Genomic DNA, 13,920 nt, shown 5'->3' on the forward strand with positions numbered 1-13,920 from the left:
TCTAACATCAGAGCAGCTGTTTGTTTCCAGATGTGTTTGAAAGGATATGTTTCTGTGTGAGCTGCTCCAGGCTGCTCATGGTGGCCTGCTGGAACTCCACCAGACTCTCACAGGCACACGGGTCCTTCACCTCGATCTCCCCCTGACTCTCCTCTGCACACACACGTCAGCACCATCATCCACATGGACGCACATGTCACCGTGTGGTCACCGCTTCTAGTTTCACTTCATGATGCCATCGTGAGTCACTTCAACTGTTTGACCTTCACTTCACCACATCTGTCTCCATGCTGCAGTGATTGGTCACTGATCAGGAAACACTGCTGCAGTTTAAACTTGTGTTTCAGGAGTAAATCATGATTTAGCCTGAATGTTCCTGGGACCAACTGAAAAGTGACATACTTGAAAACAAAGTTAAAAACGTCTGAGTTGCTCTTCTCTTGTTTCCATGTGGAATAAGGTTCATCTATGAATATATAGTTAATCTCCCAACTGTCATGTCGCATCTTGGCCAGTAGATGGAGCAAAACAACAAGATATTAAATTACCCTGCCGGAATTATCTTCTTCTTCTTCTCTGGGAATGGTTTCACATTTGAATTTTTAAAAACGGGAAGTAGTTTTTACATGATTGAGTAAAATATAAAGCATGAAAAGTTGAGCTGATCCATTCAGACTTTTGCCAAATTAAGACGTAAAAAATGTTGAATGTCAAAAAAGAAAATGTCCTCATTGTCAAACTCTTATCACAAAGAAATGTAATTGAGATTTGATATTTGACAGTTTAACCAATAACTTCTTAATCACAGATACAACCTTTTCTGAATTGTTAATTCTATGAAATAAAACATTTGATTATTGGCCAACAGATAATAACTGTGTGGTGTTGTGTGTTGTGTTTGTCGTGTGGCTCCTGCACATTGTGAAGACGCAGCGTCCTCAGTGGAGGATTGTACCTGGACAGACGTTCAGCTTGAGGTTCTCAGCGATGGTGCTGATGGCCGTGAAGTCGCTGGTGTAATAGAAATGTTTCTCCACGGGTTCGGACGCGATCTCACGAAGCTCCTCCTCCACAGCTTTCCCCACGCCCACAGCGTACATGGTGATGCCTGCGTACGTGCACACAGAGACCGTTCATCTGCAGCCACTCATCAACTGACAGGTCCACAGAACAGACCGTTCATCTGCAGCCACTCATCAACTGACAGGTCCAGAGAACAGACCGTTCATCTGCAGCCACTCATCAACTGACAGGTCCAGAGAACAGACCGTTCATCTGCAGCCACTCATCAACTGACAGGTCCACAGAACAGACCGTTCATCTGCAGCCACTCATCAACTGACAGGTCCAGAGAACAGACCGTTCATCTGCAGCCACTCATCAACTGACAGGTCCAGAGAACAGACCGTTCATCTGCAGCCACTCATCAACTGACAGGTCCAGAGAACAGACCGTTCATCTGCAGCCACTCATCAACTGACAGGTCCAGAGAACAGACCGTTCATCTGCAGCCACTCATCAACTGACAGGTCCAGAGAACAGACCGTTCATCTGCAGCCACTTATCAACTGACAGGTCCAGAGAACAGACCGTTCATCTGCAGCCACTCATCAACTGACAGGTCCAGAGAACAGACCGTTCATCTGCAGCCACTCATCAACTGACAGGTCCAGAGAACAGACCGTTCATCTGCAGCCACTCATCAACTGACAGGTCCAGAGAACAGACCGTTCATCTGCAGCCACTCATCAACTGACAGGTCCAGAGAACAGACCGTTCATCTGCAGCCACTCATCAACTGACAGGTCCAGAGAACAGACCGTTCATCTGCAGCCACTCATCAACTGACAGGTCCAGAGAACAGACCGTTCATCTGCAGCCACTCATCAACTGACAGGTCCAGAGAACAGACCGTTCATCTGCAGCCACTCATCAACTGACAGGTCCAGAGAACAGACCGTTCATCTGCAGCCACTCATCAACTGACAGGTCCAGAGAACAGACCGTTCATCTGCAGCCACTCATCAACTGACAGGTCCAGAGAACAGACCGTTCATCTGCAGCCACTCATCAACTGACAGGTCCAGAGAACAGACCGTTCATCTGCAGCCACTCATCAACTGACAGGTCCAGAGAACAGACCGTTCATCTGCAGCCACTCATCAACTGACAGGTCCAGAGAACAGACCGTTCATCTGCAGCCACTCATCAACTGACAGGTCCAGAGAACAGACCGTTCATCCGCAGCCACTCATCAACTGACAGGTCCAGAGAACAGACCGTTCATCTGCAGCCACTCATCAACTGACAGGTCCAGAGAACAGACCGTAGATCCTGCGTGGACCCTCTCACCGCTCGAGTCTTACCAGCTTCTTTGGGCATCTTGGCGAACTCGGTGATGTCGTCCTGGGAGCGTCCGTCGGTGAAGACCAGTCCGATGCGGGGGATGTTGCGGCTGGCGGGACGAGCGCCCTCGGCCTCGGAGAAACTGTTCTCCAGCATGTGCTTCAGGGCCAGACCCGTCATCGTCCCTTTCTCCATGTACTCAACCTACACAGACACAGAGATGAGTGGACAGGTTCTTGTTAGTCTCAACCCACCGGGACGTCCCCCGCTGAAACCTGAAGTAACCATATTTGGGGGGAGCAGGGGGCGGAGCTCCAGGTCCACACTGGCTCCTCCTTCTGGACCTGCAGTCTACAGGTCTATGACTCTAACTGAAGTCAGGGACGTCCTGAGCAGAAGGTTCTCTTTGTATTCACCTGTTGGCGGCTCGTGAAATAAAATGTAGTGTGGACTGAGAGTTGTGTTAAAACTTTTATCTGAACTGTGTAATGATAATTCAAATGATCACACTGTCTTCACGTGGCTCCAGAATGAAAGGTGGTTCTCAGGAGGCTTTTTAATACTTTCTCCACACGGAGTCTGACATGAAAACATTAAAGTGAAGATAACAAACACAGGTTCACCTTCATCACTGCAGCTTTGATCTCCTCAGCAGAGTGGTACATGTTGAGAGGAAACTCTGTCCTGACCCGGCTGGAGTACTGGACCAGACCCACTCTGGTGCCGTGAGTGGACACGTCCAGGGAGTCCACAACCTGAGACACAGGAGGAGGGGGGAGGGGGGGGGGGGGGAGAAGAGGACGAGGTGAGGGATATTCACCTGACACACACACACACACACACTGTCCTGCAGGCAGTGGCTGGTGGCTCTAATCTAAGTGGACAGAAGGAGACACTGGAGACGGAGACAGAGGACACTTCCATGTTGCTCCTCTGGAGACAGAACTTGGTGAATACAGGTTGAAGTTTGTTGCTGAACTCTCAGGTTGATCCACTTCCTGTCAGTCACAGTTCCACCTCGTCGTCGCTCCAACAAAACAAAGTGTGTAACACACGATGATGTCATCACACTGCTCATTGTCAACATGAAGAAGAACCGAACCTGGTTGACGAACTTTTTGACCAGCTCAAAGTTCTGAGGGCGGACGCTCTTGGAGCCGTCGATCAGAAGCACCAGGTCGATGTTGGCCGACTTGCAGGCTGAAGGAGAAAGAGACGGAGACTTTGCTTCAGCTCCAGGGAAACTTGAAGAAACACTTTGTTATATTATGAGAAAAAGTCCTGTCGTCTGTTAAATGAGGAAAATGAACGACCATAATACTCCATCATAGAAAAGACTCTGTTACATACATGCTGCTGCCATCATATTAAAACAGATATTGACTCAGTATCTTATATCATAAGAACTGTGACGTCTGGAAACCTGTGGATGTTTGTTTCTGTTTCTAGTTGCTGTCACAGTTGTCCTGCTAACGGCTGTCGTCTTCCAGGTGACTCCAGCAGGAGCTGCCATGAGTCTCCACAGGAAGTCACCGGGTCACAGGCTTCACTGCCCCCCCCCCGGAGGGAAAGAGAATACTACAGAAGATTGTTCTTCTCTGTTCCTCTCAGAACAAACTGCTTTTAACATCAGTTTGAGGTTCAGGTCATTCTCCTCATCCATCTTCACTCCAGCTCCTGGGAAATGAAGCCTCCTCTCTATCTGACTCTGAAGACCACCTGAGCTCTTGATGGTTTTTCCATCAAGTGAAGCTCATCTTCAGTCTGACCTCAGCAGCAGAGTGAACTCAGTGATCGCTCACCTCTCTCAGCAGATACTTAGATCTTTGAGTTAAAAACAAAAGTCCTAAACTCGTTAAAATATCACGTGCTCCTTCTCTAACAACATTGAGTTATGTCTGAATCATGTTAACGTTCATATTCCACAACTTGTGTTTCACTTTGTGAGTCGTAAAATTAGTTTTCTGTCCTGATGGCTCCAGAGTTTGTAGAAGATACTAAATGTTGTGATGAGTAAACTGTCATCCAACTTAATTCTGTTGGTAAATGTTCAGGCCTGATGTCAACTTTCATTCTATCAAGCTCTACTTGTTAACCTCTTTTGGTGGTATGTGTAGTTTGTAGTGTGTGTGTGTGTGGTGGGTCTTTCCCAGTGATCAGTGTCCCTGCATCTGTCTCCTGCAGTGGTCCTTCAAGGTCCTGCAGGACCCACAGGACCCCCCCCCCCCCCGGGCTGGGACAGACTCCATCCCTCCCTCATGCTGCAGGTGATGGAGACGGAGTGGACTCACTGCCGCAGCTCTTGCCGTCCTCCTGCAGCAGCTGCTCCTCTGGACACACACAGTAGAAGGATCCAGGAGTGTTGACACACTGGTGCTCACAGCCGTGCTGCACGCTGCTGCACAGGTCCATGTCTGCACACACACAGTTCCACAACACAAAGTTACACCTGCACAGACACACAACATGTACACACTCAGGAGTATTGTGTTACTGTGTGCACTGACTTGTGCAGGTCTTCTTGTCCTTGTTGAGTTTGAATCCTTTGTTGCAGTCGCAGGTGAAGGTGCCGGGTGCACTAATGCAGATCTGTTCACAGTCGTGTTTCCCCTCAGCACACAGGTCAATGGCTAAATGACACACACACACACACACAGACACACACAGACACACACACACACACACACACACACACACACACACACACACACACACACACACACACACACACACAGCTTGTTATTTGCTGTTGTAATTACTTGTTAAAGGTTCTTGTTTGTAGTGAAAGTTGTTTGTTTCTGTGTCTTCAAGCATCAAATGCAAAAACCAAAACAATATATACATATAATAAATATATTGAGTTTATTTTAAAGTTATTTCACTAGAACAAACAAAGAGAAGAACTAATCTGATGACCAGAGACTCAGCTGCACTTTAATTGAGTTAAAACAGAAAGTCACTGAGTCGTTTACCAGCTGAGCTCAACATCACTTCTCTTCCACTTGAGAAGAAGGATACAGGGGGAAGAGTGAGTCATGTGACCGAGTGTGTGTTTGTTGGTGTGTGTGTAGACACGTGTGCATGCGTGTGAGGGCCTGACTGACGTGTGCAGGTCTTCTTGTCCTCGTTGAGTGTGTGTCCTTCTCTGCAGTCACAGCTGAAGACGCCCGGGGCGCTGACACAGATCTGTTCACAGTCGTGTTTCCCCTCAGCGCACAGGTCAATGGCTAAATGACACACACACACAGACACACACACACAATGAGTTAAAGTGAGTGTGTGTGTGTGTGTGTGTGGTTTGAAGACATTGTTCATTTTACACTTTGATCAGAGCCTGTCCACTTCTTTTTAATGCTGTTGAAGTTGAATCGAAGTGAATGGAGCTAAAATAATTACTTACAGCTAAACAAAAATACTTTTAATATATTATATTAATGATAATTAATACTAATATAATAACCCTTTGTTTTTCTTAAAGTAGGTGGAGTCAGCAGCTGATAACTGGTCATCATCACCTTTAATTCCTCGCTCACACAGAAACCAGCTCTGGTGAATCACATCACAAATACAAAACCTGCAAATGAACAATATCTGTGAAATGATTAACTGATCAATCTCTCCTGCGTCTCATTCATAACCTCTGAATGATCCTTTTGAATCAACTGTAAGATGGAAACCAGTGGACCCAGCAGGAAGGCCACAGTCCATTCTCCAGGAGGCTTCAGTTCACACAGTGGTGCTGTGGTATTTGTGTTAAATGGACGACACGATTACATGTTGTGTTGCTGCTGCTTTGAAGGTTTGTACGGCTTCATTTCCACAGGTTGTAAATCCTCCTCATCTCTTTTCTGTCAGGAAGAAGTTAAACTGCAGCTGTTGCTGTGCAGCTGAGGCTGAGGCGTCATGAATGTGTGCAGACATGTTGGCTGCGTGTGTGTTCTCATGCACACAACATGCGTGTTTGTGGGGACAGGATGCAGACATGAGAGAGTGAGGCTGTGGACATGCTCTTGATGTGCGGAGCCGGAGGAAGAGAGATCACCAACATGTTCCTGAACTGGTGGAACTGGCAGATTGAGTCGTGAACTGGTGGAACTGGCAGATTGAGTCGTGAACTGGTGGAACTGGCAGATTGAGTCGTGAACTGGTGGAACTGGCAGATTGAGTCGTGAACTGGTGGCGAAGACGACACACAACAAAGTCAAAGGTTCATTTTCTAGTGAAGTGAGAGAAGCAGGCGGTGACACGTGGTGGTTTCATGTCACGAGGGTGATTTCCTGTGAACGCACAACGAGCATGTTGGATTTGGAACCACACTGTTGTGTTGAACCTCGTGCACGGCTGCGAGTTCCCTGTGCACACACTGACCAACGGTTAACAGCCAATGACTTTGTAAACAAGACGGCTCCCAGAAGTGAAGCCAAAACATCTGGATCGCCCCCTGGTGTCTGGCTGCAGTATGGGTCATAAATGCCTCCTCCTCCATGTTCGCAGATGGGACATGGACCAAACTAAAAACATCAGAGTAGACGTCAAATGTTTGTAAAGATGTTTCTGTCGCTTCAGGTTCTTATCACACTGATGTTTGTTCAAGTGATTCTGATCAGTAGGTTTCCTGATTGGTCGAGAGCCTGTTTCTGAGTATCTCTAGTTTTTGTACAGAGGGAGGAAGTGGAAACACTTTCTAATCACATTCCCACAAACCTTCAGTGAGCATAGAACTGAGCAGGTAGATCTTCCTACATCACATCAGCAGTAGATCTTTAAATGAGCTGCTGCACGTCCCACAGAGTTCAGCCTCAGTGGTTGTGTTTGGTGGATTCTACTCATTCAGATCTGACCCTCGTCTCCATGAGACCGTTGTGTCCTCACCTGCCTTCACTAGCGCTCTGTGATGTCTGGTGCTTGCTCTACTCACCCTGGCAGGTCTTGCCGTCGTCCAGCAGCCTGTAGCCCTCGTGACAGCGGCAGTGATAGCCGTTGAGCACACTCACACACTCGTGATCACAACTGTGGTTCCCAAACGAACAGAAGTCGATCACTGAGGGGGGGAAAGCAGCGGGGGCGTAAGCAGCAGAGCGAACAGCGGCACGACAAAGTGTGTGAGTTTGTGTCTATGCTCCTTGTTCCTCTCACATCTGATCCCACCCCCGACAAGTCACTGAATAAAACTCCTTCTGTTCGGCTCCATGAGGATGTGACAGCACGTCAGATCATCCAGGTTTTCACAGGTAGCAGGTAAACGTGTGTGACTGATTCTTTCATTGTGAGAAGGAACATAGCACAAACTCCCACTCAGCTTCATGAAGCAGCAGAGAAACCAGCAGCTTGAGAAGATCACAATCTGTTTCAGCATGAGTGAACATGACGTGAACACAGTGAGTTTGACAAGCGCTGTTGTTTACCTCCGACAGGACGGGTGTGTTTGTGTATCTGTTTGCTTGTCGGCAGGAAAATACTAAAGTGAGTGGGAACCAGTCTCGGTGCAGAAGAAACCAGTTCATCATGGGGCCTCCAAAGGAACTTTCACTTTCCTCAAATGTGTGAGATAATTCAACATTCTGGTCGAGACTTGATTTTATTGTGTTAAAATGTGTGTGCGTAGATTAACACAGATTATAAGAGCTGGGCCGATATACAGGATCGTCTGTGGCTCTACTGACATTCTAGTTAGAATGTTGAGTCTTTATCCATTTGAAATATTATTAAATGTATTTCAGCGTCTACATGTGTGTCTGCGCTTTCTGCCTTTGTGTGTGTGTGTGTGTGTGTGTGTGTGTTACTCACTTGAGCAGGTCCTCTTGTCGTCGTTCAGTGTGAATCCTTTGTTGCAGTCGCAGGTGAAGGAACCAGGGGAGCTGATGCAGATCTGTTCACAGTTGTGTTTCCCCTCAGCGCACAGGTCGATGGCTGAAACACACAAACACACAAACACACACACACACACGTCGAGAGGAGAATTATCATTAAATGTGCGTTAAATAAAACGCCCATCTACAAACCAATCAGAGTCAAGTATAGGTAGACTCCGCCCACGTCGGTGATGACGACAGGAAGTACGTATGTCAGGAAAAATTCTTTAGTCCCTAAATTACAACATGAAACTAGAACTAACAAAACTGTGTACATTTGTGTGTGTGTGTGTCTCACCTGCACACGTCTTCCCGTCGGCCTTCAGTGTGTATCCAGGCAGACACACACAGTGGTAGGAGCCTGGTGAACTCTCACAGACGTGTTCACAGCCGTGATCTGACTCCAGACACAGATCAACACCTGCAGCAGAGACCAGGAGCTCAGATCCAGGATCAGAGGGAAATCATATGTCCCCCCTGGAATTTAAACCCTAACCCCAACTTCTTGTGTGTACTTATCTCATAGGTTCAAAGTGGTTCATGAGCTCTGCCCTCATTAGAGTTTAATTATTCGAATCTGAAGGTCGATGGTTTTACTCCAGTAAAGTGAAGATCACACTCAACTTAAAGTTTGTTCTTTTCAATCGATGGAGATGTTGTTTCATTTCCCTGCAGTCTTACCACAGAGCTTGTCCTGGAACTGGAGTCCGAACTGGTGGATCAGGTCGAAGGACTCCACCAGGAAGACGTGGTCCTCAAACGGCGGGGACGCCATGGCCCTCAGTGATGTCATGTCGGCCCTGGCCACGCCCACAGCGTAGATCTCGATGCCTTTCTCTCTGGCCTCCGCCGCCACCTCGGCCACGCGGTCCTGAGGACGTCCATCGGTCACGATCACGACCACGTTGGGGACCTGAGGGGAAGAGAACCTCCGGGTCAGAGCTGAGCTGAGTTCAACTCACAGATGAATAAAGACATGGGGCCGATCGGTACCTTGGGCCTGTCCCCCTCCTCCGCGATGAAGGCTGCGTTCATCACGTACTTGATGGCGAGGCCCGTCATGGTGCCTTGGGCGAGGGGCACGATGTCATTGATGTTCTTCACCATCGTGTCCAGCTTGATGTGCGTCTTCAGGGAGAACTCACTGCGGACCTGCAGACCAGAGTGAGAGTCCACAGACGGAATGAGAGGCCACTCGAATTGACCAACATCACGTAATAAAGAGAAATGACAGAAAAACAAAGTGGTTTGAAGATTCTTCTGACATCAAACGGACGTTTTGTAAGAAAACAGCATCTTAAAAAGTCCAGAAACTCAATAATCTGAGTTTTCTACTTCACTTTACCTTCATTTACAGGGAAGTGCAAGTAATTCTGAGTCTGAAAATCCTTCATATCTGTCGTATGTAACAAAGTTTAAAGAAATGTAACGTAATGAAACTTGTAGAAACCCTGGAAAAGTATTTTTCTTAACCGGTCATTTTTCAATCAGCTCTAAACAAAAACTGTAAAATCCAAGAAGAAGACTTTTGACTTTTAAATAACTTTATTTAAGAGACATTATCAAAATAGCTCTTAATTACTCAAAAATTTATTTATTTATTTATTTATTTTTGGGAAAAGACAAGGGATGAAAACATTATATACACGCACACATCATAAACCAACCCTAAAAAGTTAAAACCAGAGACTGGTTCTCCCCCAGTGAGCATAGGACCTGTCCCCCCCCCCCCCCCCCCTGCCCCCCCCCCCCACAGCCCTGAAACCCTCCAGATTGTCCGTAAGTGTAAAATACGCATGTTCAACTCTCAGCCTAGCTGCCACCAAACCCCTCAGGCAGAGCAGTGGATCTGTCCAGCCTCCCCCCGCCATTTTGTTTTTTCTACTAATCCAGGTTGCCATCTTTGCATTAGAAAAAAGAAAATTCATTAAAACCATAGTATGTTTTTTTCTTGCTGTGTACTTGGGTCCAAACACAAAAAGTGGCAGCGAGAAGGCCTCTCCTAAACCCCCCACCCACTCCTGCAGCTGTTTAAACATTTCAGCTAACCTGGGACAGGACACCACTAAGTGCTCCAGGGTCTCAGGCAGCGAGCAGAAAGGACACCCCCCCTCAGTGCTTGGGTCCAGGTGAGCTCTGTATCTGTTTGTAGCTAGAGCTCCGTGTATAATTCTCCACTGGATGTCTGCCATCCGTTTCTCCACAGGAGGTTTATACAGGACCCGCCAGCTGCCACTAGGGGAATAATCTGAGCCAAAAACCTCCGTCCACCTCGACTCCCTGACTCCTTCAAGAGAGCGACAGTTCAGGACCTTCACACAGCTGCAGTAGAGCTGTTTCCCTGCAGAGGTGTTGAAAGGGCCCAGTGCTGGAGTCCTGAGGGCTAGCAGTTGGCCGCTCTCTTCTGTCCACTCCCTCACTGCAGGACTCACCTTCAGGATAGGGAACACGTATTCCTGTGTTTTGGTCCACTGGTCCGCCTGACTTTTGTTCTGGGCGAAGGTCCGCAGAGCCTGGGGCAGTGCCTGCCACACCTCGTCCACGAGGCTCCGCAGCATCCTGGTGGATCGAATTCCCGTCACCTCTGCCAGCCTCTCAAGTGACGTCCGGGTCAGGTGGCCCAGCTTCACTATTCCTGCCTCCCTGAACTTGTTTTGTACTGTTGTTGAAGTGGATGTGGATGTTAGGACCAGGAAACCATTGTTGAACAGTGGCTCTTCAAAGAGCCACATCCCAGGCGTGGGGTCAGGAGGCCTCGTGAAGGTGAGTGTCCTCCAGGCATCTATCACAGAGGTATAAAACTGACTGAGCCCAGTCAGTCTGTGTAGAGGAGAGTTCAACAGGAACAGTTGTTTGTCGTACCCGAGGCCCCCGGCTCTCCAGAGCAGCAGGCGGGCCACAGCCGACCAGCACCGTGTGGATCCGTACAGCAGCCTCTGGGCGGCCTGCAGTCTGAAAGCAGCCGTCCTGGAGATGATGTCTATCAGTCCATGGCCCCCCTCTGCCACAGGGAGGTACAGCACGGACTCCCTCACCCAGTGATGGCCCGACCAGAAGAAGTCCACCAGCAGCCTCTGTAGTTGTTGCAGGAGTCCCGGTGGAGGAGTCAGCACCTGGAGTCTGTGCCACAGGGACGCTGCAACCAGGTTCTTGACTCTCAGAGTTCTTCCCCTGTAGGACAGCTGGGGTAGCAACCATTTCCATTTAGACAACTTGAGCTGCACCTTCCCCAGCACCCCCTCCCAGTTCTGCCTCTCTATCTCTTCACTGCCTAAAAACAAACCGAGGACTTTTAACCCTTTAACTCCCCATGTCAGGTTCCCAGGGAGACGGGGTACTCTCCCTGCGTCCCACTGACCAATCACACTGGCCTCACTCTTTTCCCAGTTCACCTTGGCGGTCGTAGCCTTTGCGTACAATGCCAGACTGCCCTCTAATTCCTGTATGTCCCCCTGATCCCGGACAAGAATGTTTACGTCATCAGCATAAGCTGATATTATTATCGGGGGGGCTGTGAGGCAGCTCTGGCAGACGCAGGCCTTTCAGCCGAGTTCTGAGGCGACACAGGAGAGGTTCGATGCCCACGCTGTAGAGCTGGCCTGAGATGGGACATCCCTGCCTGATCCCTCTTTGGACTGGTACCTGTCTGCTCAGCCCTCCCCCCACCTTCACCACACAACATGTATCATTATATTATAACTTCACCCAGGACAGAAAGTGCTCCCCGACACCAAAAGCCTGCAGTGTGGCAAACAAGAATGACCGATCGACACGATCAAAGGCTTTTTCTTGGTCGATGGAAATAATGCCAATATTAATTGTATATGTTGCACACAAATCAAAAATGTCTTTCATTAAAAACAAATTGTCCTGGATTGACCTTCCTGGTACACAATAAGATTGGTCATCATTAATAAATACTTCCATAAAAACCTTGAGTCTATTTGCTAAAACCTTAGATAAAACCTTATAGTCACTGCATAGCAGAGAGACGGGTCTCCAGTTCTTCAGCAGGGTCAGATCTCCTTTCTTCGGTAGCAGTGATATTACCGCCCGTCTGCAGGAGGCTGGAAGAAGCCCTTTCCCAAATGCCTCCTTCAGGACATCCAGCAGATCCTGTCCCATACTGTTCCAGAAATGTTTTTAAAAATCTGCTGGTAATCCATCCAACCCTGGTGACTTGCCTGCAGCCATCTGAGATACAGCAGTGGTCAGCTCCTCCAGCGTGATGTCCGAGCTCAGGATGTCCCTCTCACCTGGACTCAGCTGTGGGAGGTCCTGCAGCAGCTCGGTCACAGCTTCCCCGTCACACTCCTCTGCCCCAAACAGGTCGGTATAAAAGTCCACTGCGTGTCTCCTCATCTCGGCTGGTTCAGATGTAACATTCCCATCCGGCAGCCGGAGACCCACCATCTGCTTCCCCTGGGCCACGGATCTCTCTAGGTTAAAAAAGAAAGTGGTAGGTGCATCCATGTCTTTTCATTTCTGGAACCGAGCTCGGACCAGAGCTCCTTTGGCCTTCTCCTGGAGAAAGGAGTTCAGCTGCTGCCTTTTACCTTTTAATTTCTCTGTGTTGGTAGGTACCCTCTCCAGCTCCTTAATGTCTTCCTCCAACTGCTCCATCGCTCTTTTAATGTTTCTTGTAGAGTATGCAGTGTACTGCTGGCAGAAGACCTTAATCTGACCCTTGCCGACCTCCCACCACTGACCCAGGGAGGGAAACGAGTCTTTCTTGGAACACCAGTTGGCCCAGAACAGTTTAAAATTGTCACAGAAATTTAAATCATTTAAAAGCTTAACATTAAAATGCCAGAAGGATCCATGCTTTCTAGCAGGAGATAAAAGTAGCTCTACTAAAACCAAATGATGGTCTGTGAAACCAACCGGGTGGATTTGACAGTTTGTCACACGTGTGATAAAAGGAGCTGATATGTAAAATCTGTCCAGCCGGGCCCCACTGACCCTGCCATCTGTTATTTTGATCCAGGTATACTGCCTGGTGGAAGGATGTTTCCTCCTCCACACGTCCACTAGATCCGCCTCCATGACTGTCTGGCCCAGAAAAGAGGAGGACTGAGGATGGAGCTCCTGTCCTGTCCGGTCTAAAGTGACGTCTGTGCAGCAGTTCCAATCCCCCCCCATTATTATACACTCCCCTTGACCCACACTGTCCAACTTGTTTTTTAATAATTTAAAAAGAGTAACCCGTTCAGGACCGTGGTTTGGTGCATACACGTTGATTAGATTAAAAATAATACTGTGTATTTCCACTCTTATACTCAGAGCCCTGCCTGCCACGATCTCTGTGCTGGATAGAAAAGTCATATTTAATGAGGGAGAAAATAAAACAGCGACTCCAGCGCTCAGGTTAGAACCATGGCTGAGTACGTGCTGCCCCCCCCACCATACTCCCCAGTCTGTCTCATTCAGTGAATCACTGTGAGTCTCCTGTAAAAAGAGGACATCCAGCTTTTTTACTTAAAAAAGTTCTGACACTAAAAACCTTTTATTAGCACTTCTCCCCCCGTTCATGTTTAATGAGGCTACCTTTAATGCCATGAGAGGATAAAAAATAGAGCGTAAAAGGACAAACAGGTAAACACAGCAGAATGAAAACACCCAGTGATGAATGGTCATGGTCAATTTTATTTACAATTTTTCCTTCTCTTGGACCGTATCTTACATGGAAGACCTTTTCGTGCTGCAGTCACATGCTTCCTGA

At 48.0% G+C, this 13,920-nt stretch overlaps 1 pseudogene; it reads right to left on the reverse strand.

Annotated features, from left to right (window-relative positions):
• LOC128457406 (matrilin-4-like) overlaps positions 1–13,920 on the reverse strand; it is a 63,026-nt pseudogene that overhangs the window by 799 nt on the left and 48,307 nt on the right.

Source organism: Pleuronectes platessa, chromosome 2 (assembly GCF_947347685.1).
Source record: "Pleuronectes platessa chromosome 2, fPlePla1.1, whole genome shotgun sequence".
Taxonomy (NCBI): domain Eukaryota; kingdom Metazoa; phylum Chordata; class Actinopteri; order Pleuronectiformes; family Pleuronectidae; genus Pleuronectes; species Pleuronectes platessa.